The 26,338-nt window shown below is 36.6% G+C and overlaps 2 long non-coding RNA genes across 2 annotated transcripts in view; one reads left to right on the top strand and one right to left on the bottom strand.

Annotated features, from left to right (window-relative positions):
* Positions 1–26,338, top strand: part of LOC309848597 — a 244,896-nt gene that overhangs the window by 59,734 nt on the left and 158,824 nt on the right. The gene's annotated exons all lie outside the window — the stretch shown is intronic.
* Positions 23,168–26,338, bottom strand: part of LOC309848595 — a 57,764-nt gene continuing 54,593 nt past the window's right edge. Inside the window, exons 4-5 of the long non-coding RNA XR_014303155.1 lie at positions 24,519–24,602; positions 23,168–23,351 (exon numbers count right to left, since the gene is read on the bottom strand). This is a non-coding gene — a long non-coding RNA (uncharacterized lncRNA). The remainder of the gene's footprint in view (positions 23,352–24,518; positions 24,603–26,338) is intronic.

Genomic DNA, 26,338 nt, shown 5'->3' with positions numbered 1-26,338 from the left:
TGGGAAGTAAACATTTTCAGCAGCCTTTGAAAGAATAGGAAATTATGTGGGGATTAGATTTTAATTCCAAGTATTCTGCATCACCACCATCAAGGCACAGGACTTTCCAGGGCCTGAAGCACAAATTACTCTGTCTAGGCTACCAATGATTTCTATAATAACTGCAAATGCACAGTGATTGTTGTTTAAAGCATAATTCAGTCTATTTAGTGCATTTGCAAAGATGGTCTTTGTGAAAAATTGTGGCCACCTATAATGTTATATTGTATGTTCATGCATGTGTACACACACATGTGGACAAGTCACAAATGAAAGGAAGGCTCAGTCAGGTGAAAGAAGAGCCTCCTAAAATATTTCTGAATAAGGGGTTATATTGAGTCTAAATTCAGATTGTTCCTGTTCTTCAGTAGTTTCCATTAACTATTCAATTTTGTTTCTTTTCTTCTTGTCCTTCAGCTTCACATAAAGAAAACTGTTTCTTTACAATCAACTCATTTATTTGTTCATTCATTCACTTATGTATTCATGTAGGCATTTATTTTGCCAATGGCACAAAATGGGAGACTGAAGGTACAAAGATGAATAAAGCATGGTTTCTGTTTTCCGGGAGCTCACATGCATAGATAAGTAAACAAATATATATTAAGGTGCAGTGAAAGCTATGATAGTGGTAGAGACAAGGGCCTGGACTGGGATTGGATATGTGTGTTAAACTGTGCCTATGAGTGGGAGATAAGGAAAAACTTCACAGATAAGCTGAGGTGGATAAGAGCTGAAAAGAATCTTGAGGTAGGATAGAAACATCGGGCATTCATATCATTCCTTAGGAAGAAACATCTTCAGTTCTGATTCTGTCATCTAGCACATTATTGCTCTCTGCTAAATTATCTACATATGCTATGTCTTCTGTATAGTTATCCATTGTTGATTACAAAAAAGTTTGGCAGAAGAAGCTAAAGGCAAAAAGAATTGAGACACACTACCAAAGACTTCCCTCCATTATGTAACCATCTATTAACCTGCCCAATTAAACCTTTGTTCAATCCACATATCTTCATTGAATATACAGGGATACACAAGAGACCTTTCAAATGCTTTGCTGTGATAAATATATATTCTGTAGTAGTTAGAATACTTTTGGCTACAAAAGAGCCCAACTCATTGGTCTTAACTAATAATATGTATTATCTTACATAATAAGAAGTCCAGAGGCGGGACGCCTGGGTGGTTCAGTGGGTTAAGCCACTGCCTTCGGCTCAGGTCATGATCTCAGGGTCCTGGGATCGAGTCCCGCATCGGGCTCTCTGCTCAGCGGGCTCTCTGAGCCTGCTTCCTCCTCTCTCTCTCTGCCTGCCTCTCTGCCTACTTGTGATCTCTCTCTGTCAAATAAATAAATAAAATCTTAAAAAAAAAAAAAAAAAGATGTCCAGAGGCAAAAGAGCTCCAGGATTGGTTAATCTAGCTGCTCAGTGAGGTAAAGGACCTGCGTTTTTTCCATTACTATGCTCTGCCATCCAGAGGATACTGGATCATCCATCATTAGTGGTTGCAAAATAGCTGCATTAGTTCCAGGCATTGCACCTAGACAAAACACTTAGTGAGTAGATGAGAGCAGTTTTTCTGTGTCTTAAAAAAAAAAAATGTTTTAAGTAGGGTCCACACTGAGCATGGAGCCCAATCTTTGGGGCTGGAACTCATGACCCTGAGATGAAGACTCAGATGCCTAACCAACTGAGCCACACAGATTCACCTGTCTTTTTATTTTTAATCAGTAAAGAAGGCTCTACAGTGGACTTCTGTTTTGTGTCATTGATCAGAATTGCACTACATGCTTATTTCTAAGCCAGTCATTTCATGGCAAAGGATTACCATGATTGGAATAGACTAATGAGCCTTTACTCCTCAGCTAGGATTTAGAATATTCTTCCTAATAAGATATAGGACAGTAAAACAAAACAAAACAAAAGAGGGATCTTTAGGAAGGAAGATTAGGGGAGTGGATTTTTGGTAGATAACCAAGACAGATTGCTATGCCTATGGCATAGCATGTTCCAAAACATGAACATATGGTGCACCTCTTATATAACATGATGTGTTTTGCAAAACAACATACGTTACATTATTACTTTCCAGGAATAGTAATTTTTCTATAAAATATGATATTTCTGCCTATCTCTACATGTCTAAAACAATACATATAAAATTTATAGGGGAGCATATGTCCGAGTTTTTCCACTATTATTTTTTTATTTACCATTCTGTTGTCTGCTAGTGATTGGTTGTAAATGACTGGCTATGAGTATCAAAGATGTTTTAAAAGTATAGTAGAAAAATCCTATCTATATTCTTCATTTTCTCATGATTTTAGCATTACATTCCTTTGATATTATGGAGCAATACAGGCCCATTGCATTTCAGTAGTAGCTACCAGCTGAGTTATTTACACAAACCATCTCTTACATTATCAGTTTCTGCTTCTTTTTCCGAGTAAAATTCTTGTACAGGTCCAGGATTTAATTTGGTTGAAGGGTTTATGCTGGAGACATGAGTGTGCATATTGGAACATTTGCATTTTTGAAATTTGGGACCAGAAAGACTTACATAAAAGGCAAGAACAAAACAAAACAAAGAACCACAAATGAACAAAAAAAAAGCACTTTAAGTGTGATATTTCACACATCAGTGAGTAGAGTTGAGGTTGGTCTCAGCTCTTCACAATTTATGTCAGGTAGGAAGCCTTCTCCTTCACTCACTGGGTAAGAACAACCTAGTTGGGGATGATTATGCAGTGGCCAAGAAAGGCCAGATTGTCCAGAGAATATAGGGGCACCACTTCAATGCGTACTCCAAATTTTGAAAATATAATTCTATACTTGGAAAGTCAATTTCTTTTTGTTTCATTTTTATGATAATGGAAATGAAAAAGTAAGTATCCAAATGATTTCAACCTCTCATTGGAAGCTGAATGGTTGCTGATTGCTGTAACCTGAATTCTATTTTATTTACCTAGTATTACTGCTGTTACTAGGAAACCATGCTTCATAGTTTAGCATTTTATTGTGAAGAATAAAATGTCCAATTATTGCTAAGGTACCTTGATGTGTGATTTAGCCCATTATGTTTAAAGCCTATCATGTTTTTCTGAAAGTTATTTTATGATGAATTAAGAGCACATATTTAATTTCTTTTATTAAACATTATTTATATCAGCCTCCCCAAAGCTGATTTATATTTTACATCTTAGCCAATTTGTCTGGTATTTTAAAAATATTTGCAAAACTGTTCCAGAATTGAGGAACTTCTCTAGTGAGTCACTGGATGGCTTTAAGATGGTTGATATATTCCTTTCTACTTGCTACTGTGGAGCTGTTTGATTATAAACCCTAAGTTGAACTTTGAGGAAAACTGCACCGACCCTGAAGCATTCACTGTGTTAAGTGTAAAATTTATCTATTGTATCTGATCTGTAGTGATTTATTGTTTTTACAATAGAGTATATCCTTGGAAAACTACTTTCCAAAAATGTATTAATTTCCATAGCTCTCTTAAAATTTCCTGTAATGTTACAGATGAATTTGTATATCATTTTCCAAACCTACTCTTCAGTGTCCAGAGAGAGATACCATACTAATATAATCACAGCAATTACATTAATATCCTAGATTTATATTGTTCTTTCCAATGAATTATCTTACTTGACTTTGTGCTTATAATAACTCGCACAGTATGTGATTGAGATGATTACTCCCATTCTTACAAGTCAGAAAATGGATATTTGGATGAGTTAAATGAAGTTTCCAACTTCAGATAACTGGTTAGTGGTAAAACTGGGATTCGTATTTAGTTTTTCTGACTTGAAATTCAGTGCTGCTTTCTGTCTACTTGTACAAAACTGTTATGTGAGTTTAATGTATGTACTTGCTTATCTGTATTCTCTGAGTTGTGGCAAACAATGTTTCTTATTGTAGAGACTTTATCTGAAATAATTATTTTTAATCACTGACAATGGGAATAGACTTAATTCAAATATTTATTGGGTGCTTACAAAATGCCAGGTCCTATATTAGGCTCTCATATGCCCATTTCACCTATACTATCCCATTTAATACTCTTAAGTGATCTTCCAATTCCCTTCCAACCCTAAGATTGTTTAGTTATGTAGAGTCTGCCATGTGGAAGAAACATGTTTGTAGAGGCTCTAAGTTCTCCAGATGATGACGTTAATTAGGTTTTAATATTTATCATGCTTAGAAGTTAGGTCATCAGCTCTAAATTTTGTAATTTAAATGACCTCTGAAGAATTATATTAGGATTTACAGATAGACTTTTTTTTCCCCCCTAAAAGCTTGTATTATTAAGCTCTAAATTTCTTATTCTTAGTTTCTGTTTGGAGTTTTATTAAGTGTTTAAAAATAATCTGCAATGGAATTCAAGTGGTATTGAACACTTACATATTTGTTCATGAATAGAGATCTGGAATCAGGGCTTGAATTTGGCTATTTGGCTTTCATTTGCCTTATTTATATTGAAAGATGTATTGATTTTTAAGATAGTAACAGCGGTCATGTCTTTTCTAAATGGTTAAGATGACTGTTTATGACTACTACTACTTTTTAGGTCCAGCAGCATATCTTCAGCCATAGAAACACACTAAATTTTGGCCAATGTATTTAAAATTTGAATTTGATTCCTTACTGTTAGGCTACTAAGGCATGAAGAACAAAGTAAAAGATTCAGAACCTTTAATACTCAGGGAGGTATACCATCAGGAATGAAAACATTAAAGAACATTTATTTAGTAGCAATAATTAGGAGCTACTGACCATCACTGTAAGTGGTCCTTTTAGCTATCTCAAAGGGTTATATTATAATCTGCCAGTTTGTGTGTGTGTGTGTGGGGGGGGTCATATGCTATGGTTTGACTCCTATAAACAGATTTCATAGGACATAGCATCCTGTCATAATGTATATGCATTGTGGCTGCATATACATTAACCTTGATTAACTAATGTACACAACAGAGAGAAGGAAGTGATCAAGACTATGCAATTCGTGGTTGCAGTGTTTTCTTTAGAAATGGGATTGAGAAGACTTCAAAAAATAGTTATTGTACTCCTATAATTTATTTAATTCATTCAACAAATATTTCTAAGGACCTATTGGTTACTAGTCACTTTATTTGGTCCGGGGAAAACAATAATAAATAACAAAATATCTTCTGACATCAAGGACTTTTTAGTTTGGTGTGTGAAAGACAGACTCATAAAATAAGATAAATACAGTAATATTAAAAAATAAGTCACCATTACCAAATCAGGTTATGCCAGGAATTCAAGAGAATTCAGTAATTGAAAATATCTTAATTTAATTCATGGGATTATTATATCAAAAGAGAAAAAAAATATGTCTTCACTGATGCTGAAAGACATTTGATAAAAATTCAATGTTATTTTAGTAGAATGTTCTGGTAAAATAGAAATAGATGGATACTTCTTTAGCATCATAAAAAATGCATGTGTCAGTGGTAACTCCATCATTGCACTTAATTGAGAACACTAGAATCATTACCATTCAAGTTAGGAATAAACTAAGAAATCTTCACAGAATCAATATTATTATATATCATGGTTCTGGATGGTTCTACCAATGTAATAAGACAAGAGAAAGTGAGAATATGGTAGAAAGGATGCTATGACAGTTTCCAGGCACAAGTCTTAAGAAACTAACAACTTCCTCTTTCTGTCTCTTGGCTGTGTGCTCTTGGTATCTAAGCCACTATGCCATCAGAAAGCCTAAGCCAAATGCACCTCCAGGAGGCCCACACAGACAGTCCTGCAATGAGCCCTTAGGTAGTTGTTAGTACCCATTTGTCATCTTGAAAGTTAGTTTTCCAGATTCTAGTCAGGCAGCCACAAATGATACTGTGAAATAAAGAGGAGGGATTCCTTCTAAGCCCTGCCCCAACTGAAAATTTGTGAGCAAAATTAATGTGTGCTATTATTTTAAGCCACTAACTTTTGGAGTGGTTTATTAAGACTATGTTGGATAAAGGGAATGGGTTTTGGTACCTAGATGTGGGTGCCGCCATAACAAAACCTTAAGACGTGTGGTCTGGTTCTGGCACTGTGCTGTAGTCAGAAGCTGAAAGGGCCCTGAGGAAAATGTCAGCAAAATCCTCAAATATGTCGAGAAAAATGTCAACAGCATTCTGAAAGGCCTAGTGGGATGGAGGTGAGGTAATATATCACAGTAAGAACATTCTTTCCCAAAGCATTTATATCCAAGAAAAGAGAATTACTTAGTTTGAGGATTCTCTTCAGTGGCAAAGAGCAGAAACAATGTTTGTGTTCTGAGCAAAAATAGCCTACCTTCACTTCATTCCTGATTTTGTACAGCAGTTTTCAGCTCTTCAAAATAGTTTCACTTAGGTGATTCTCTTTTATACTTTAGACAGCCGGCTGAAGTAAGTGAGTCAGACATTACTCTATGATGCCATTCTAAGGTAGGCAGATCAAGAAGCTAAGCCACACAGTGATCTAGGATGTGGCTCCCAGTACTCATGCTTCCAGAGAGGGACTTCCTGCAGTGGGTGGTAATGCAACACTTGCTACCACTTGCTTGGGGGCAGGGGTGGTCGGAAGAACTGGAGAACAACAGACATGACACTCAGTCTTTGACTGCATCTCAATATTTCTTTCAGAACACACATTCTGGGAAAAACAGAACACTGTGGTTGTATTGACTTGTTTTTCTTTCCTGTCCTAGCTCTTTGTATTCTAAGTGTAGTTCCAAATAAATGTTTCAGGTGTTAGAGGGTTGGTTTTGGCTCCAACAACTTCAATATTTGATGAGTTTGGAAACTGAGAAGCTGATAAGAAGCACATCCAACACAAGTTGCTATTAGATTGCTTTTATACTGTATCCCTAAAAATCATACTTAAACGTGAATCCTGGATACAATTCACTAGTGCAATTACATGCAGTATTTTTTTGTAAATAGGAAGAACCCACAGAGGAGTATAGCAATAATTTGTTGATGGGGCTTTAAGACAGTCACCAGGGCACCTGATTCTTTAAGATAATTGTAAGAAGACTATAGGCTACTTTTTCACCTCTGAAGTCACGCAGATATGGTCATTATTATACAATATTTTTAAAAGGATTTTATTTGTTTAGAGAGAGAGAGCACATGCATGTGTGCAAGTGCAAGTGGGGGCAGCAGCAGGGGTGAGGGAGAGAGAGAATCCCCAAACAGACTTATTACTGAGCACAGATCCTGATGGGCTCCATCTCACCACCCTGAGATCATGACCTTAGCTGAAGTCAAGAGTCACACGTTCAACCGACTGAGCCACCCAGGTACCCCATTATCCAAGATATTTAAATTTTAAAAATTTAATAATTTTAAAAATTATTTTTAAAATTACTAATTTTAAATTAGTAAAAGATACCTTCCTTGGAATAAGCAAGAGTAAAAGGTAACACTTTGATATTTGGATAATCAGGAAACTCAAACTCAAGATAATTTCTGAACTAAACTGTGTTAATCTCTTAAGTTTTCTGCTTTACTTTAAAATTAGGCCATGGCTTCTCCAGCTCCCTGACTTCCCAGAGTATTTCCGTCCTGAGTGTTTTCTGCCAGTGAACACTGGGCTCACCTATGGATTTATTTTTATTGTTTTAAAACCCTAAACTGAATCATGATTACGTGTTTGGCAGCCTTCGTTCTTAAAGAAACAGCACGAGCATATCTGAGGCCACTGAACAGAGCTCTGGCCTCAAAACAACAGAGGTAGGAACATAAGACTTTGGAAGGGAAGCCTATGCAACGTATGTGGCCACTGCAGATTACCACACGAAATGATGGTCTCCATGTGGAGCACTTTGTAAGCTATAAAATGTTTTGCAAATGTGCATTGTCAAATATGTTTGTTTCAGTGAGATGTTCCGAAAGTCCAGGCAATGTTTATGTACTCTGGAGCCAATACTCATGTATGCTAATTTTGCAGTGAAGATCAAATGTCAACATAATCACCATCAGTGATGTCAACTATATCAAGTAAATAAAGTGATAGTGTTTGCCAAAAAGCAACAAAAGAGCAATACACCATTTTAAGTCTATTTAAGTAAAAAGTCAACAAAAATACTCAATTGCCCCCAAAATTTGTCAAGCAGATTGCTTGCCCAGGTTTTGCAGATTTGGAAATGAAATTAAAAAAGTTTACTAGAACCTTTCATGTCCTGTTGCCTCACTGCTGCCTGGCCCCTCTGGATAGACCTACTTCCTGTGTGATCACTCTCTCCCTGGCTGCAGATATTGGGCCAGGTGTAAATACCTTGGTTAGGATTGGTCCTTATTGCTTGTCAGTGATGTAGGAATCCAGTAGATCGGTCTGGTAGGAAGGGATTATCTACCACAATCTGGTTTTTCCTCTCTGGATGTGGAACCAAAAAATAAAAAATATCTGGCAGTAAGTCACTGACTTAAGGATCTATAGGCCTAATGAGGATGCTGCCATTTATGGTCAGGCTTAAGACGAGTAAGCAGAGGAATCTGAACAACCCAAAAGAAAATGACAGACATGTTCCAAGAAGCACAGATATGCTGAGACAAATGGAAGTCAGAAAGTGGTCACTCCCAAAGTTACCTTGAATTCTACCCATCTTTGGCCTGCCTTTTTTTTTTTTCTTTTTTCTTTTTGGTTTCCTATGAAGCTTCACTAAATCTGAAATAGATTCTCTTTCTTACTTAAGAGAGTTTGAGTGATTTTTGATTTATAAGAGCCTTAAATGAAAGAATTTATTGGTAGAGGTCACATAGATAATAATTGGAGGTAAAAATCAGGTATACATGACTGTTAGGCTCTCTTCTAGCTGTAAGTTCCATCTTTTTGCCCAGAACCTTCTCATTATTTACTAGGCTCCTCCTGAAAGGCTCAAAGAATGGGTCAGATTTTGTGGATGGCACTATGACATTCCATTAAAAGAGAGAGCTGGAGGAAACCTTCCAATTAAGCCAGGTAGGCTGCCACCTACTTTGTTAATGACTGTTGCTGTTTCATTGGTTTTAAGGTAAGACTAATTTAGATCAGTGCCTTGAAGAAACATTGTAAATGACCCGTTGGAGAGCTTTGCATTCTCTTCAAAGAGCAGCCCCTATCTTCATTGTAACAACCTTTGCTTTTTCTAGAGACTATGCCTATAGTGACAATTTATGTATAACATCATAGTCTCCTGTATCACTTTTGTTGCAATGTAATCCAGTTCATGTTTATTCTATTTTACAATTAACTTGGGGAAACAAGGAACGGTTTAACCATTAGAATGAATTAAATCTATAAGAAATTTTTCATCTTCAAGAAATTTATTCTAAAGTATATTTCTTTAGATTCCTAACATAGTTGAATCAAAGATTTGAGGATACCAAAGTCATCACCAGGGAATGTATTTAGAAATATTTTTCAATTTGGTGATAACAAAAGAAATTTGACATACATTTACAAACTGTCAGTTTATCATTTTGTGGTTATTACCAAGGATAAAATACATTGTATTTTTAAATGGCAGAGTATGCTATAAAATCAGTTTTTCCATTGTCCTTTGGGTATTGCAAATACAAAGACCATATTGAAGTAAGGGATTTATATAATCTTTATAAAGAATTCTAAAATAAAGCAGATACGTGAATTTGTATGATGTATACACCAGATATCTGTCTGTGGGGTTTTGTGGTTGAATGGTAGAAATATTTGATGTCTTTAATCACCTCTCATTCCTTTCCATCCATCATTTTGATGATGGTATGGATGAAGACAATGTTCTGCTATATGAGAATATCTACATTCTCTGGTGTTCACAGAGGAAGTTTCTGCTTGGATGTTTAAAAGCATTAAATTAAAATTCAACATATGAAGTGTGATTTTACTTGAATTTAAAAAAAAAAGAAACTGAAGTGAAACTTATGAGTTTTCTTTTCTTCAGATAAATGGTTTTTTCTTTTTCTCCACAAGTGCTACTGTGTCCTCAGAGATTCTTCTGTCTCTGGTCAAGATAGAGGACTAATGATTTGTTTTTACATGTTTTTCCCTAAATTCCATGACGACCCTAGTTAAAACATATACAAGGGAATAGAGTCATCATAGGTAGAGAAAAACATGATATAGGTTGGGCAACAGTCTAGTCCATTTGGTAGAAAATTTCTAGAAGACTGAAAAATGATGGGGTTACGCAGTGAAATAAACTAGACTGGAGAGCTCTTCATGCCAAATATGTGCTGAAGCCTAAAGCAGAGAATTATCCCTTGAGAGAAAGAAGAGTTCCTCATGCAGAGTCTTGGAGATATGGTATATAGTCAGAAAGAAAGGTGAAGGACGGACCCACCGGAATGACTCCTTGAAGGGGTATCTTCTGAACAGATGTGCCTTCTCTACCTTCCTTCCTGTTCTCTCCGTTATTAATACACAGAGTTCCTGGCCTCCTCTGTTTACTCTCAGGCTAAATTGCTCTGTTGTGGTGTGGAATTGGTATAGGCAAACAGGATATAGCCCTCATCAGTTCAGCCTGATGACGGGGCTGTGTGGGTTGGTAGGGTTGGGTGAAAGCTTGCTTGTCACCAGCCCCCCATTAATGGAAACAGACTTTAAAATAAATAAATAATATAGCATAAAAGAAACAGACCTTTGTACTTGCAGAGATACAGCATCATAGCTGCCTTCATTCATAAATATAAATGGGTATCTCAGGACTGCCAGATATTTGAAGAAATAAACAGCACAGAGGAGAAACAGTAAAAACAAAGTGGCCAAAAGAGAAACAGACAAATCTTGGATAAAGGATAATTTTAAGAATCATTTATTCCGGGGTGCCTGGGTGGCTCAGTGGGTTGGGCCTCTGCCTTTGGCTCAGGTGGTGATCTTGGTGTCCTGGGATTGTGCCCTGCGTTGGGCTCTCTGCTTGTCAGGGAGCCTGCTTCCCCCCTCTCTCTGCTTGCCTCTGCATACTTGTGATCTCTCTCTGTGTCAAATAAATAAATAAAATCTTAAAAAAAAAAGGAATCATTTATTCCATATTCATTCAAGAAATGTTTGTTAAATACCCAGTGTCTTCTAGATACTATTGTAAGCACTTGAGACACATCAGTGAGTAAAAAGAAACATCTCTGGCACATGGGTCTTATATTCTAGCAGGAGGGGCAAACAATACATAAATAATAAACACAATAAATATGTAATTTAGGTAGGATGGTAAAGATGAAAATAGAACCCATAAAGCGATATAAAAAAACAAAAGTCCTGAGCAGGCAAAAATGTTATAGTTTTTTGTTTTTGTTTTTTAAATTTTACTTATTTGACAGACAGATCACAGGTAGGCAGAGAGGCTGGCTGAGGGAGAGAGGGGAAAAGCAGCCTCCCTGCTGAGCAGAGAGCCCGATGCAAGGCTTGATCCCAGGACCCTGAGATCAGGACCTGGGCTGAAGGCAGAGGCTTAACCCACTGAGCTACCCAGGTGCCCCAGAAATGTTATAGTTTTAAATAGAGTAGTTAGGGAAGGCTTTATTGAGATAATGACAACCGAGCAAAGAATTGAAGTCAGGAAGGTAAGCCAAGATGAAGGAGCCCTGTAGGATGATGAAACAGCCAGGGCAGAGACCCCAACATGGGAGCACACTTAGCATCTTTCAGATAAACAAGACCTATCACTTCCTTTGCCAGCATAGGACAGAGGCAGAGAAAGAATAGGAATAGCCCAAGCAGAGAAAGAGTAGGAGCAACTCCTACCCAAAGAGTAGGAGTAAGGCCATATCTTGTAAGGCTTTTGTCGGCCATTGTAAGAGCTTTGACTTTTATGCCTAGTGAACTGGAAAACCCTTCAAGGAAAAGGAGCAGAGAAGTAACAGGATCTGACTTGGAATTTAAAAGGATCCTTCAGGGTGCTATGGTGAGGGGTGGGGAAGATGTAGAAGCTGGAGATCAGTACATTCAGAAGCTGTGGCTGAAATCCAGGCAAGACATGAAGAATTGGACTGGGGTGTTAGTAGTGGGGACAGTAAGAAGTGATTGTAATTTAGAGTATATTTTGGAAGTAGAAATCACAAAGGAAAATTAAACCATCCTTAAGAAGCTACAGTAGCCTGATGGAGGATGTCCAAGCTCAGTCACCATGTCACAGGAGCTAACAGAAGATCAGAAAAAAACTGTACTTAAAAATAAATAAATAAATAAACAAACAAACAAACAAATAAATAAATAAAGCAAATACTCAAGGGGATACAATAAGATCACAGAAGAAGATTTTCAGAGTATAACCCCACCCCCTCATAATTTCCAAAATTATAAACTTGCTAGATGAACTGAAAAAGAGACCACCTATTGCCCAGAGTTCTGGAATATAAATGAAAGAGGTGTCTCACCATGTAGTGACAAAAGCCACAAAGAGGTAGAACCTTTAGATTTGGAAAGTGGATTTATTTAGTTTCAGGCGTAAAGTGAGGAAAGGGATAAAATGAGGTATAGCTTCCTCCTATTCTCCATGATTCTCCCCCACTCTGGGATCCTGCACTTTCAATAACAGTGACTCTAACACTCACTCTGGCTTGTGGGTCCTTCAGTGTCAAAAATGCTATAACCTTCTGAAACAGCAGGTCTCTAAGTTTTTGTGTTTGCATCATACTTTTGGGTACTAAACTTTTTTTTTGGACACACAGTTAAGAGATTCATATATTTGAGCTGGCATATTTGCAAAGTATTACCCCTGTTATTTATTGTTCTCATGGAGATCAATTATAGCGTCAAACTAGTAGGATGGCCAGACATTCTGTGCCTCCTGATGTGTTGTAATACAAAATTCACAGCATTGCCTACAAAGTAATCTTGCCGAAAATGCTTAACTGAAATTTATCAAGTTCTTAGCTGTAACTTCCATCTTTCAGAAAATACAAAGTAAAGGAAAAAGTTAAAAGATGCCTTATGCTCCCTTCCCATAGTCCATCACTGTGATACTGCCTTTCCCTGTACCCCCAAATCCCTCTACCTTTCCTTTCTTCATTGTACTCGCCTGGCAAAGCCTGCTTTGGTTAAATCCAATCCTCCGCCCTGTGGGCCAACCTCGAGCCTACATCTTAGCACCTGCTTATGGCTGGTAGAAAGCACACAACCATGCCAACTGGTTTCATTTTGAATCTCTGACCACAAACCTCAAGTGAGCCCTTGGGACTCCTTGGCAGTTGAACTCTCCTCAAACCTCCAAAACCACTTTCCTCTGCCTTACAATCAGCTGATCATTTGGCTGCTTCTTTTACTGAGAAAATAAAAGCAGTCATTAAGGAATGTCTTCATCTTCCCACCACAAAATCTATTTTTCCTGCATTTCTCCCGCAAGTCCAGCCTGATTTCTCAAGGGTGGATAAACTTACCTGTTCTGACCTAGCGGCAACTCCTTCCTCTGGTGCATGGAACCCATCCTCTCTTAGCACTTAAGGACTTCACTCTTACATCTTTCCCTCCTTTTCATGTATCAGATTTACCCATAAACTAAATCAGAACCAAGAAGGCTCCCTCGATCCTGTTGCTGTGCTCCACATTACAGCAAAATATCAGGAAAACCTTGTCCAATGTTATTAACCTATTAACCTCCCATTTTCCCACCCTCAGCCTGAAATAAAGAGACTAAACAAAGTATACATCTACATCCCCACTCTCCAGATTCAGAAGTAAAATATCACAAATATATTTAGAGCTCTTTTATATCTCCCCTGGATCACATCCTCCTCCCTTATACTCTCGCTCAGAGAGAACCAATATGACACCCGTGAAAACTAGACCACCCACATCCCCAGCTGGAAAACCATAGTGATAATGATCCCAGATGATTCTCCTCCAAATTAACCACTGTCTTCGGTTCTTCCAGGCTGCTCCCAGCAATGACTGAGCTCAGTGGAATACAGGTTCAGGCCCATTCATGTGTGATTCATGTGTGAGTTAGATCACTAACTTAAGGACTCCTCACTGGCCTGGCCATGACATTTTTTTTTTTTTAAATTCAATTAATTAACATATTGTATTATTAGTTTTGGAGGTAGAGTTCAGTGATTCATTAATCTTATATAACACCCACTGATCATTCCACCAAGTGCTCTTCTTAGTGTCCACCACCCAGTTATTCCATACCACCCTCCTCCCCTCCCGCAGTCCTCAGTTTGTTTCCTGTGATGAAGAGTCTCTTATGGTTTATCTCCCTTTCCTGTTTTCTTTTTCCCTTCCTTCCCCTGGCTACAGTATTCTTAAATGCTACTGCTCTGAGCTCTTCCCACCCAATCCTTCTTTCCCTGTCTCCTTTCATAGGTATCAACTCTGGCTTTTGGTGTGACGTGTCCTGCCTACTCCTCCTCCTTCCCTTTTATCCTTCACAGCCATTTTCCCTAAAAAGTTTCTTACCATCTAATCCCAACTTGGTATCTGCTTCTTGGGTGGTTGGGGAGATGGTGGGTGGGCGAGACCCAAAGTAAACACAGACACGTCCTCGTCCTGATTTCGGTATTCATTATTTTTGTGTCTCTCTGTCTTTCTTTATATATTCATATTCTTTTTATGTCATTAAACTTTGTGCATAGTTTTTTGGTAACTTGCTCTTTTTCTGCACAGGGACATTTGTTTAGAATTTATCTATGTTGAAATATGTAGCTCACAATTCATTTTTACTGCTATATTAATATTTATTATCTAAATATGTTATGATTTATTCATTCTCCTGTTAATGTACAACTATGTTGTTCTAACTTTTGGTTATTGTAAGTTACAGTGAGCATTATTTTGTGTGTCTCCATTGTATCCATTGTACACTCCTGTAAGAGTTTCTTTGGGATATATAGGTGTTAAATTCTGAGTCATACTGTATGCACATCTTTGACTTGACTAAATATTGTCAGATTCTCTCCAAAGCAGTTGTTTCAATTTTTCACTCCTACAAGCAGTGAATGAAATGTTCTTGCTTCTCTACCTTCTTGTCATTTCTTGATAATGTCAGATTTTTTGGTTTTTGCTAATATGATGAGTGACGTTATCTTAATATGGTTTTAATATGCATTTTCCTGATTACTAGTGAGGTAGAGCATCTTATTATGTGTTTCCTGGCCTTTTGCCTGTCCTCTTCATTGAAATATTTATTTAAAGCTTTTGCCCATTTTTCTACTATGTTGTTTTTCTTATTGACATTGGAGTTCTTGATATACTCAGGATATTATTAGCTACATTCATTGAAAATACATTATTCTGGGCTGTGACTGTCTTTTCACTTTGTTTATGACATCCTTTGAATAACAGAAGTTTACAAATTTAAAATAGTCAAACATTCAATCTTTTCCTTTATAATTCTTTCTCTCTCCATGTCTCTCTTTCTCTTTGTGTGTGTGTTTGTCTGCTTCCCTCTCTCCCTCCTTTTTCCTTTGATGTGCTTAGTTTCAGAAATTCTACTGTATCTTAAAACCATAAGTATATTCTCACGATTTATCCTAGAAGAGTTAAACTTTATATTTCACATCTAGGATTTTAGTGCATCTGGAATTTATTTTTGTATATAGTTAGGTAAAAATCCAGTTCATTTAGTCTATTTTCCACATAGCAATTGGAGCTTTTTTTTTAAAAACAGAGATACAGTCTAGTGATTCTCTTGCTCAGAACTTTTGATGAGTTCCTGTCCCACTTTGAATATAACCCAGTGTCTTAATTTGTCCTTTAGGGTCATACATGGACTGACCTTTGGTGACTTTCCAACCTTATCTTCTGTCACCCCTTTATTCTGTTCAAGCCATACTGGCCTATTAGCTATTCTTCAAACATTCCAAAGTTGTGTCTACCTCAGAGCTTTACTGTTTCTTCTGCATAAAATGTTCTTTTCCTCGGGTAATTTCATGAAATCTCTTCTTCCGTTAATATAGATTCCTACCCAAATATTAATTTATCAGAGAGGATTTCCCTGTCACTCTATATAAAATTCCTGTCCCCTGCCTAATTCCTCTTACCTTGCTTTATTTTGATTTTTCTTCATGGTACTTATAACTCTCTGACCTATATTTGGTTTAGTTATTTATTGTTTTCTTAACCAAAATATAAATTCCTTGAGGGAAGGTGCTTTCTATATCTATACCTATGCATTGCTAGTACCTAGGGAAGTACCTGGAACATAGTGGGGGCTCAGTAAATATTTGCCAAATGAATAAATGAGTGATGTCTCTTAGGGCTTACAAAAATATCTACAATTTATTTCATTGGACCTGTTTGCTTTTCAGGTCTGTGTCACAATTTGAGTAAAGCAATTTCCTATCCTGTTTAAATTTTAGCAAAATTCCCACCTGTTTTAATAAATACACACCTTTTCTTTAATCATGATTGGATGATATTATCTCTTTATTCATAGCAAGTTTTATCTTTTCAGTCCAATCTGTTGCATTGCCTTACAATCCTTTTAACTCGACATTTTATTTTATATAAAGCACTTCGACTAGAAAAGTTTCCTCAATGGCCAAATTTGGTGGCACACATGTGAAAAGTTGGCTGTCTAGAATGTGATCTAAAGGAAAATATTCTCAATGGTAAAGTCTCATTTCTGAGCGTGTTAAGACCATACAACTGAAAATGAATGTTTTATCACCCAAAACCACACTGCAGGAAAGCAGTGAGAGTGTATTCATTTTTGGCTTTAACTTAGTTGTTTGAGGCCAATGATTTTGGTTGATAGAAGGAAAATCTCCAGGTGGTCTCTTTGATTCATAGACTTCATGCCCTCAGCATTGGCTGACTTTGTAATCATTTTGTAGTTGGCCTGAATATTGACTCACACTATGACTGAGATGTGCAAAGAAAATGAAATTGGTTCCTAAACATTTTACTTCCTAAAACAGATCTAATCAACATCAGAACACTACAGCATTGCAGAGAAAGACTTAAACTTACCATAGTGATTTCTCAGCGTTTCATTGGATATCGTGTATAGGGTGGTGGCTCTGTGTCGGTAGCACAGATTTTTTAATTATGGATTTTTAAAAACCGTTTGTTATTAATTCATTTTATAAATGATTGAAAAGGCTGTTGCTTGTAGGTAAATGTTTAGGTTTCTTCCCTCTGAGTGGAAATCTTTATGGTGGTTCGGTGTATTAAGTCTTTGTGTTGACCTCCAGTTCCCTGCTTCCTTGAGATGGGCTTACCCTTCATTTATCCATCAGATAGAAATCTGGGAGAGAAGCCAGAGTTCTGGTTATAGGAGATCCAAAAATCTTAGTATACTATATTTGAAAGCAATAGTGTTACAAATATTTAATTGTATTTTATTAAAATATGTGCTGGGTGTATTTTATTAAAATACATGCTGGATGTCTTAATGACTTAGCATCTTCTCTATATCAAGAAGGGGCTAACAAAACTGCATTGAAGGGCTGTTGTGAGGATTCAGATAAGAAGAGCAGTGGACAAAACCTGGGAGAAGGCCTGGCTCATAGAAATGGACTCAGCACTGGCTCATTGCCTCTCTTTCCCTGGGAAAGTAATGGAATTTTTTTCCCCCTAAAGCATAACTTGTTTTAATTATAGATGTTTTAAAAATGTTTGTTATTAATTCCTTTCTATGAATGATTAAAAAGGCTGCCTCTCTTTTCTGTGCACTTAGTTAAAAGCTTTTCATCCTTAATGTAGACTCTACAGAAGAAAATGTTTGAAAGAGCAATCGTGTGCAGGAGATGCCAAGAAGCTATTACTGGTTAAGTAAAGTGATACTCACTGTTATTAAGATTCACGAGGTTTATGAGCAATTATCATATCACTACAATTCTTTATCAGTAGGAAGCAAATGCCTTATTTTCAATATGGAGAAAGCTGTGAAAGAAGTTACATGCTTTTCCCCAGATCAAGGCAAATTGAATATTAGAACAGAATCTCTCTTCGTTGACTTATAGTCTGGTGTTCTTTGCTTTTACAATTTCTTATGCTTTGCCTCTATAGGAAAAATATTGAATTTGGCCTATGTTTGAGCTAAATGGGAAAGTAGATCATTGTAATTATTTCACAGTTTTGGGCTGGGTAGTGCTTATTTTGATTTTTATATTTAACAAAAAGAAAATCTGTAACTATCACAAGGAAGTAGTGCTTGACATAATTTCTAGGGCTTGTACCCACCCACCTCCCCAGGCACTTCATTAAAAGCATTTCAAACTTAATGTAGGCTACAGAAGAAAGTGTTAGAAAGAGGAATCATGTACAGGAGATGCTATTAAATTGTAACTAAAGAACAGCTCCAGGAAAATTGAAAGTAGCTGCCTTCTAGAGATTGTAGAGTTTGGAAGAAGCAGTGAATGTATTTTGCCCTCTCTTAGTTGAGAACAGCCAATGCTAGACACTGAGAATCCCTAAGTGGTTTGATTTTTTTTTTCCCCCCTACTGGGTGGGAGTAAATTGGGCTGGAAGGATAATCATGTGTGGTTAATTCTTGGGGGAAAGACCATTAAACTCTATGGTTGAAAGTTAGGTCAGTTATTGAGATAAAGATTCTGTGTTGCTGCCTTTCCTACAGCATGGAATGGAGATTGAATTCCAAAGACCAGAGTGGGTCACTCATTAGAATAATTCAATGTTTATTCATTAGTCAATCATGTGTTCAGTCCTTCAATAGGTACCATGCTAAGTGCTGAGGATATTAAATCAGACACAAGCTCTTTCTCTAAGAATGAGTTTCTTTGTGTGCCTAAGATTATCTAGAAGAGACGAATTTAAGGCATTAAAAGAAAACATTGCTTTTCTGAAATAGCAATGCTATGGCCTCTGGGTTGCATAGGTAGGATTTTTGATAAATGAAAAGTCAAAATTGGACCCTTTTGGCCTACCAAGAGGTATAGTAGGTACCCTCATGGTCCAAAAAAGAATACCTGCTAGCTGAAGATGCTGAATCAGGTAAACAGAGGACATTAGTCATGTGACCTGAATTGACATCTCAACTAAGGTAACTTCTTAGATCAAAGAGAGTAGAACATATTTTGAATTGACCACGCCAACAGACTTTGGGCTCAAGGAAGAACTTAGTATTAGAATATATCTCATACCAAGCCAGTAAGTGATAAGGAAGGATAGATCAGATGGTTATAAGTGTGTGTAGATAATATAGAAAATTTGTTTCATTCTAGGACTAGTGAAAATATCCTTCTGAAAAGTCTGGGAGATCTTTGGTTTTTGAGTAGGAGCTTGGTCAAAAGCCAAGTATGACACTATCACACATGTGTGACACAGAATTCTATAAGGCAAATCAGAAATATATAAATAATATAAAAAATATCATAATTTTTTATTCATCATTCCATCTATCTATCCACCAGTTTATCCATAGAATATTTGGCAAACATCTTCTCCATTCCAGGCTTTGTGCCTAATATTGAAGATACAACATAGATATACCCTACCTTAAGAAGTGTGTAGTCCCAGGATTGAAGAAAAAAATATTATGAAGTTTCTACTGGGCGGTGGGGGGGGGTGGTGCTACAGGGTGCCTGGGTGGCTCAGTGGGGTAAGCCTCTTCCTTCGGCTCAGGTTATGATCTCAGAGTCCTGGAATCGAGCCCCACATCAGACTCTCTGCTCAGCAGGGAGCCTGTTCCCCCCACCCCTCCCTGCTTGTGATCTCTCTCTCTCCATCAAATAAATAAAGTCTTTAAAAAAAAAAGAAAGAAGGTCTATCTACTGGGGTGGAGTATACTCTTAGGGTCATAATATTAGAAAATACTCCTTCTCCTTGTCCTGCCCCAGTCTGCTTTATGAGAACTTGCAGTCATCCCCTAAGGGTTCTGGACAACCTCAAAGGTATCTTGGAAAGGGTATCTTTAGAAATCTTCCCAATTCCATATGGGATTTATAGCTATCCCGTCTTCCCTAGATTCTAGTGACAAGGTCTTCTATATCTGCAAAAGGTAATAGTGGCAACCTTGTTGCCTATCATTTTCCTCTTATCTCCAACAGCTACATACCCTTCTCTCTTTTCTTCTGATCTCTCTGAGAAATAGCAGCAATCATCAGAGGATCTTTCATCTTTCTAAAACCAAATCCATCAATCTCTCTTATTATGGAATGTTATTATGGATGGACAACCCCTTTCCTACTTAAGGCCAACTTCTCCACTTGAACCCTAGATCCCATGCTCCCATCCCTTTGCATCTACTCAAGGACTTGACTCTAGTAATTATTTCTTTTCTCTCCTGTAATTATGTCTCTGTCTTAGATCATTCCCAATAGCATACAAAGGTCATAGAACACAACCTGTGTCCAGTTAGGGCTCAATGTGCATGGTTGAGTATAATTATTGCCATCATTATCCCTCTCTTCTTCAGGCTCATCCCTACTAAGCTTTGTCATAGTAATAGATATCAGGGCTTCCCATTTCAAGTCTTAGGAAATTCACTCTAGAGAGTGTCACCAGGACCAGCATTTAGGCACTCAAGGATAAGGAGAATTAAAAAAAACAAAAACAACAAATGGTTAGTATTTTCTGTCTTTTTTGTGGGTATTCTTTAAAGAAATACATGAGAAGACAGAATGAGCTAATACCTCAAGATATCTGTGCTTTCATGGAGGACCCAAAAGAAAAGAGGTTATTTTAAGTGTTGTCTTCATAGCAGTTTATTTGGAGGAATCCTAATAAATGCAATAGTAAAACAGCTCAAAAATTTTAGCTTATTGTGCTACATGGCTACTATAATTAATAATACCATATTGCATATTTAAGGGTTGCTAAGAGAGTAGATCTTGAAAATTTCATCATAAAAAATTCTGTAATTATGTATGGTAATAAGTGTTAACTAGAGTTATCATGGTGATCATTTTGTAATATATACAAATATCAAATCATAATATTATATACCTGAAACTAATACAATATTGTATGTTAATTATACCTCAATAAAAATAATTCTTACCTGGCCATAGCAACCTTTTTCTAGATATGACACCTGAGGCATGACAAACAAAAGCAAAAATAAACTATTGGGACTACATCAAAATAAAAATTTTTTGTACAGCAAAGAAAATAATCAACAAAACTAAAGACAGCCTACTGAATGAGGAAAGATATTTGCAAACAACATATCTGATAAAGGGTTTTTATTCAAAATTTAAAGAACTTATGCAATTCAACACACACAAAAACCAAATAATCCAATTAAAAATGGGCAGAAGACATGAACAGACATTTCTCCAAAGATGGCCAACAGACACATGAAAAGATGCTCAACAACACTCATCACCAGGGAAATGAAAATCAAAATCACCTTGCATCTGTCAGAATGGCTAAAACAAAAAACACAAGAAACAATAAGTGTTGAAAATCTGGAGAAAAAAGGACCCTTGTGTACTGTTGGTGGGACTTGGTGCAGACAATGTGGAAAATAGTATGGCTATTCCTCAAAAAGTTAGAAGTAGAACTACATTATCATCCAGTAATCACACTAATGGGTATTTACCCAAAAAATATATAAACACTAATTCAAAGGAATACATGCACCCCTATGTTTATTGCAGCATTATTTACAATAGTCAAGCTAAGGAAACAAGCCCAAGTGTCCATCAATAGATGAATGGATAAAGAAGAGATGGTATATATTTACTTGGAATATTATGGATAGAGCTAGAGAGTATAATGCTAAGTGAAAAACTCAGGCAGAGAAAGATAAATACTATATGGTGTCACTCATGGGATTTAAGAAATAAAAAAGAAATAATAAAAAGATAAAGGAAAAATTTAAAAAAGGAATAAAAGGGAAAAAAGATAAATCAAGAAAGTCTTTTTTTTTTTTTTTTTTTTGTAAGATTGTAAGTAATCTCTAAACTCATTGTGGGACTTGAACTCACAACCCTGAGATCAAGAGTCACCTGCTCTACTGACTGAACCAGCCAGGGGCCCACAGATTCTTAACAATAGAGAACAAACTGATGGTTGCCAGAGGAGAGATAGGTGGAAGGTGGATTAAATAGGTGATGGAGATTAAAGAGTATGCTTAACATGATGAGCTCTGAATACTGTACAGAATAGTTGAACTACTACATTATATATCTGAAACTAATACAACACTGTATGTTAACTATACTGGAATTAAAATAAAAACTTAAAGAAAGTTGCAATTTTAACAAAAAACGATTGAAGTATACATAATATTTATCAATGCAAAAGTAAAATGCAAGAACAATTAACAGTAATTGTGAGAGTTAATTTTCTGAACAAATTTAGGAGTTCTAAATGGTTAAATAGGAAAACAGATCAATATGTAATATAAATATTAAGAGATAGTGTGTTGAGTATTAGTTTTTTTAAAAAAACATCTTCTACAGCCAATACATATTTATAAATTTTAAATATACAGAGGAGAATAATGGAAATTAGAAATCAGAGTTCTAATCTTTGTAAAATTACCTGGTGTTCTGTATTTGTAATTTTATATTTTATATTATTTTGTTTTTTAAAGATTTTATTTATTTATTTGAGGGAAAGTGAGAGCGAGAGTGAGAGAGCTCAAGTTGGGGGCAAGGACAGAGGGAGAAGGAAAAGCAGACTCCCCTCTGAGCAGGGAGCCTGATGTGGGACTTGATCCCAGGACCTTGGGATCATGACCTGAGCTGAAGGCAGATGCTTAACTGACTGAGCCACCTAGGCACCCCTGTATTTATAATTTTAAATAAAACAAATATTTATCACTGTAAAATAATAAAATAAAAAAAATGATTCTGAGCTCAATAGACAGAGGGATTATTAGTTAATATTTTGGCTAACTATTGAGTGCTGGGAAAAGCACAGGGCATGACTTTTTTTCCTTAAGGAGTTGCTCTAAATGATATGACTATACAGGGTTTTTTCTTTTTTTTTAATCAAAAAGAGGTTTCTTTGTGGGTTCTCATTGTTATTTACATTTCTAGTATCTAAAAATCTACCATTCTGGAGAAAAATAGATTCTTTTCCATTATTTATGCTTACTTCTTATTGGAGAATTATATTTCAAAGACTCCTGGTATTCATATATTGAGAGCTTTGGAAACCATGTGGAACCAATTAGAAGGCATGCTGAAACTTCATCCAGTTAAGCACAGAGAAAGGTATAGACTAGGAATCCACAAGACTGGGACTCTGAGAACTCATCCAGCAAGAAGAGTGACTCCTATAGTGGACAATTTTATTTTGGCAGCTCAGTATCTTTTCTCCCTTTTTGTGATCACAGCATTCCAAATGTGGTTTGGATAAACACTTCTTTTTTACAGGATATAGTCAATAGTGGTACCTATCTTCCTCTGGCCAATGGTGGACACATGGCCTAAGCTTAGCCAACCTGATGCCTTCTCCCTAGAATTGAAGGAAAATGAATGAATAGTCAATTGAAGGAATTAAATTGAATTCAAATTGAATGTATTCAAATATTCAATTTCAATACATTCCCCATTGTATTCAAAGTAGTATAAATATTGGGGAATACACTGGGGAATGTATTTGTCCTAGCAGTGGCCTCCTGAAGAGACTGTCCTTTCATTCCTGCTACCAGCATCCCTGGTGGTCTAGTGGTTAGGTTTTGGTGCTCTTATTCCTGCAACCGAAGTACCCAGAACAGTTCTGGTTTCTGGTCTTTCTGGACTTCGGTGTTTTAGATTTTCACTTCACTTTGAGCTACACAACTTCTTTCCAATTATTATTATTATTATTTTTTCATTAAGGAAGCTTGAAATGACTTGCATTTGTTACACTTACAGATACACATCCCACCCCAAGGGAGGGACGCTTAGCAGTGTCTGCTGTATTACAGTGTTCATGGGGATATGGCTACTTTTCTCATGAAATGATATTTGTTTCCTTGAGGCTCAACTGGATAGATTTTTCTGGGCCTATCCCATAATGAAAGTTATGGGGCACTGGAAACTTGATCCCTGGGAAGGGTAGGGATGAGATTGGGAGAATTTGGCAAGGACTAGACAGAAAGTCAGGGACCTGGGCAAACCTGCCAGGATTCAGAAGAATGCTCCAGTCTCTCTAGAAATTGAAATTCACTCCTAAAACTAAGACAGCAAAAAATTGAGAGTAATGGAGGTAACATTATATACTGGGAAGCACAGTCCCTTGGGCCCCCTTAGGCTCATTAGGTAAGAGATTTAAGAAAGCAAGACCAACTCAAGAGTGAGCCAATTGGGGATGAGGAGGAAGTTAGCAGTATGCTACAGAAGAGTCACATGGAATGGGGTTCAAAACCTCGGTTCAAAATCTGGGTTCTCCCAGTGTTAATTGTGAGACTATGGAGAAGCTCACAAGGGGTGAAATACTTGTGTCTTCCTCTGGAATGCTTTCCCTGTCATTTCCCCGTTTCCTTCTTTCCATCCTGTGCTGGTTTCAGCGTTCCAGCTATGTGCCCCAATGTAACATCTACTTTCCCTGTCACAGTGTCTGTGAACTTCATGTCATTTGTTTGTCACTCCAACCAGACTGCCAACTTAACGAAAGAGCAACCTTGTCTTTCTTATTCACCTTTGTATCCTCAAGATATCCACAGTGCCCAGCACTTCATAAAAAGGAGTGGAGTGTTGAATAAGCAAAAAGGAGGCTGCAGAACTGTAAGAGAGGGAAAAGGCAATGAAAAGCCCTTTTTATTTGTTGTAGTATTACATTAAACAGTGTATTTATAAAGTGCTGTATCTGAGGTTGATTCTAAATGATAAAAATAAGAGGTCTCTTGGCAGTAATTATGGGATTTTTGATAATAATGTAAAACTTCTTTAAAGCATGTTAAATCTTTTCATACAGGGTATTTTTCTTTATTATACTAGACCAATCACCTAATATATGTAGGAAAATGTTTTGCTTCACAATGACATATAACAATTTTAATAGCACCTATTAAAGTGCTTTACACATAATAGTTGTTCAGCAACTAATTGTTGATAGAGCAAATATATTCAGCAAAATTGGCCTCCTTTTATAAAGCGCTTTTAAAGCCAAGAATAACTACTTGCTATATAATTCTATAACAGCTCACATTACAGCAAAAGATTAAATGAGAATAAAGAAGAAAAATATCTTATATATTTGTCTTGATATAAACTTGTGTTATAACTTATTCTTGCTTATCCAACCAATGAGGTTTGGATTTTGAAATGAATTACAACACATCTTGTCCCTTGACACATTCTTTCGTAAAGAACCTTTGATAAATCTTGGCTGCACACATTAGCTGTGTTAAGGTCTTAATCCTACATGAAAAAATATCTCTGTTTACCTAGTGAAAAAGGATCATTTTCTTCCTCTTGGTAGAAATTAAAAGCCCATAGCATTTGAAAGGGTAGACTCTGCCAATGTATTTCTGTCTCTATAAATCGTCATAGACAGTGATTTCTTGCAAAACAGGTTTCATGTAATATTTATGTAAGTTGCACATGACCTTGAATGAAAGCAAGGGTTAGAAGAAACAGTGTTCTTATTGTTCGACAGAATGCTTCACTATTTTGTCAGATATTACTTACTCAGGTCAGATGTGATTTTTTTTTTTAACAGAATAGAATTTGTTTATTTTAGAGCTGGACTATGGAGAAATGTGACATTTCTTTTTAGAATCAATATACTATTTTATCTTCTACTTGTGAGAGGTTTCTGTAAATAAGCAAAGAGGAATACCAGCAGCAAAGCTGGGTATAGAATAAATGTGGGTGAGCAGAAAATTAAACTGTCCTCTTAACGTTCACAGTGTTGATTCTGGAGGAATCATGAGAGCAGATGGAAAAGATCAGATGTGTGAGAGGTAGGGTGCAGGTTGCTGTGTTTGAGAAACATCTGCCCTCATCCAACTTTGCTGCTCTAAAGAAAATCTATAGAGTAAGGATAGGTAGAGCTACTGAGTTCTGGCCTGGCCTGTAGAATTTATTAGCTGTGTGACATTGAGTAATTCATTTAGCTCCCCTGAACTTTTCATTGCCCATAAATATGTAGGGTTCTTACCTGGCTTCTCCTACCTTTCCAACTTATGGCTCCCTTCTTAGCACTCTAAGTTCCAGTCATATTCAACTGGAATATTCAACCACATCACTTCCTTTTATTTTCTTTATAGAACTCTCTTGAAATGATCTTATTCATGTATTGTTTTCCTTCACTAGAATGTAAGTGTCATGATGGGAAGGATCGTGGGTGTTGTTCTTATCATAGACCAAGTACTGCAGTGATGCCAGGAAATTAGCTGAGACATAAAAATAATTGATGAATGACTTTGGGGTATATATCCAAAAGAATTGAATTTGGGAACTGAAACAGATACTTATACACCCTTGTTCATAACAACGTGCACATTGCACAACAAT

Source organism: Mustela nivalis (genome assembly GCF_964662115.1).
Source record: "Mustela nivalis genome assembly, chromosome: 15".
Taxonomy (NCBI): Eukaryota; Metazoa; Chordata; class Mammalia; order Carnivora; family Mustelidae; genus Mustela; species Mustela nivalis.
This window is presented reverse-complemented; position numbering and strand designations above follow the sequence as displayed.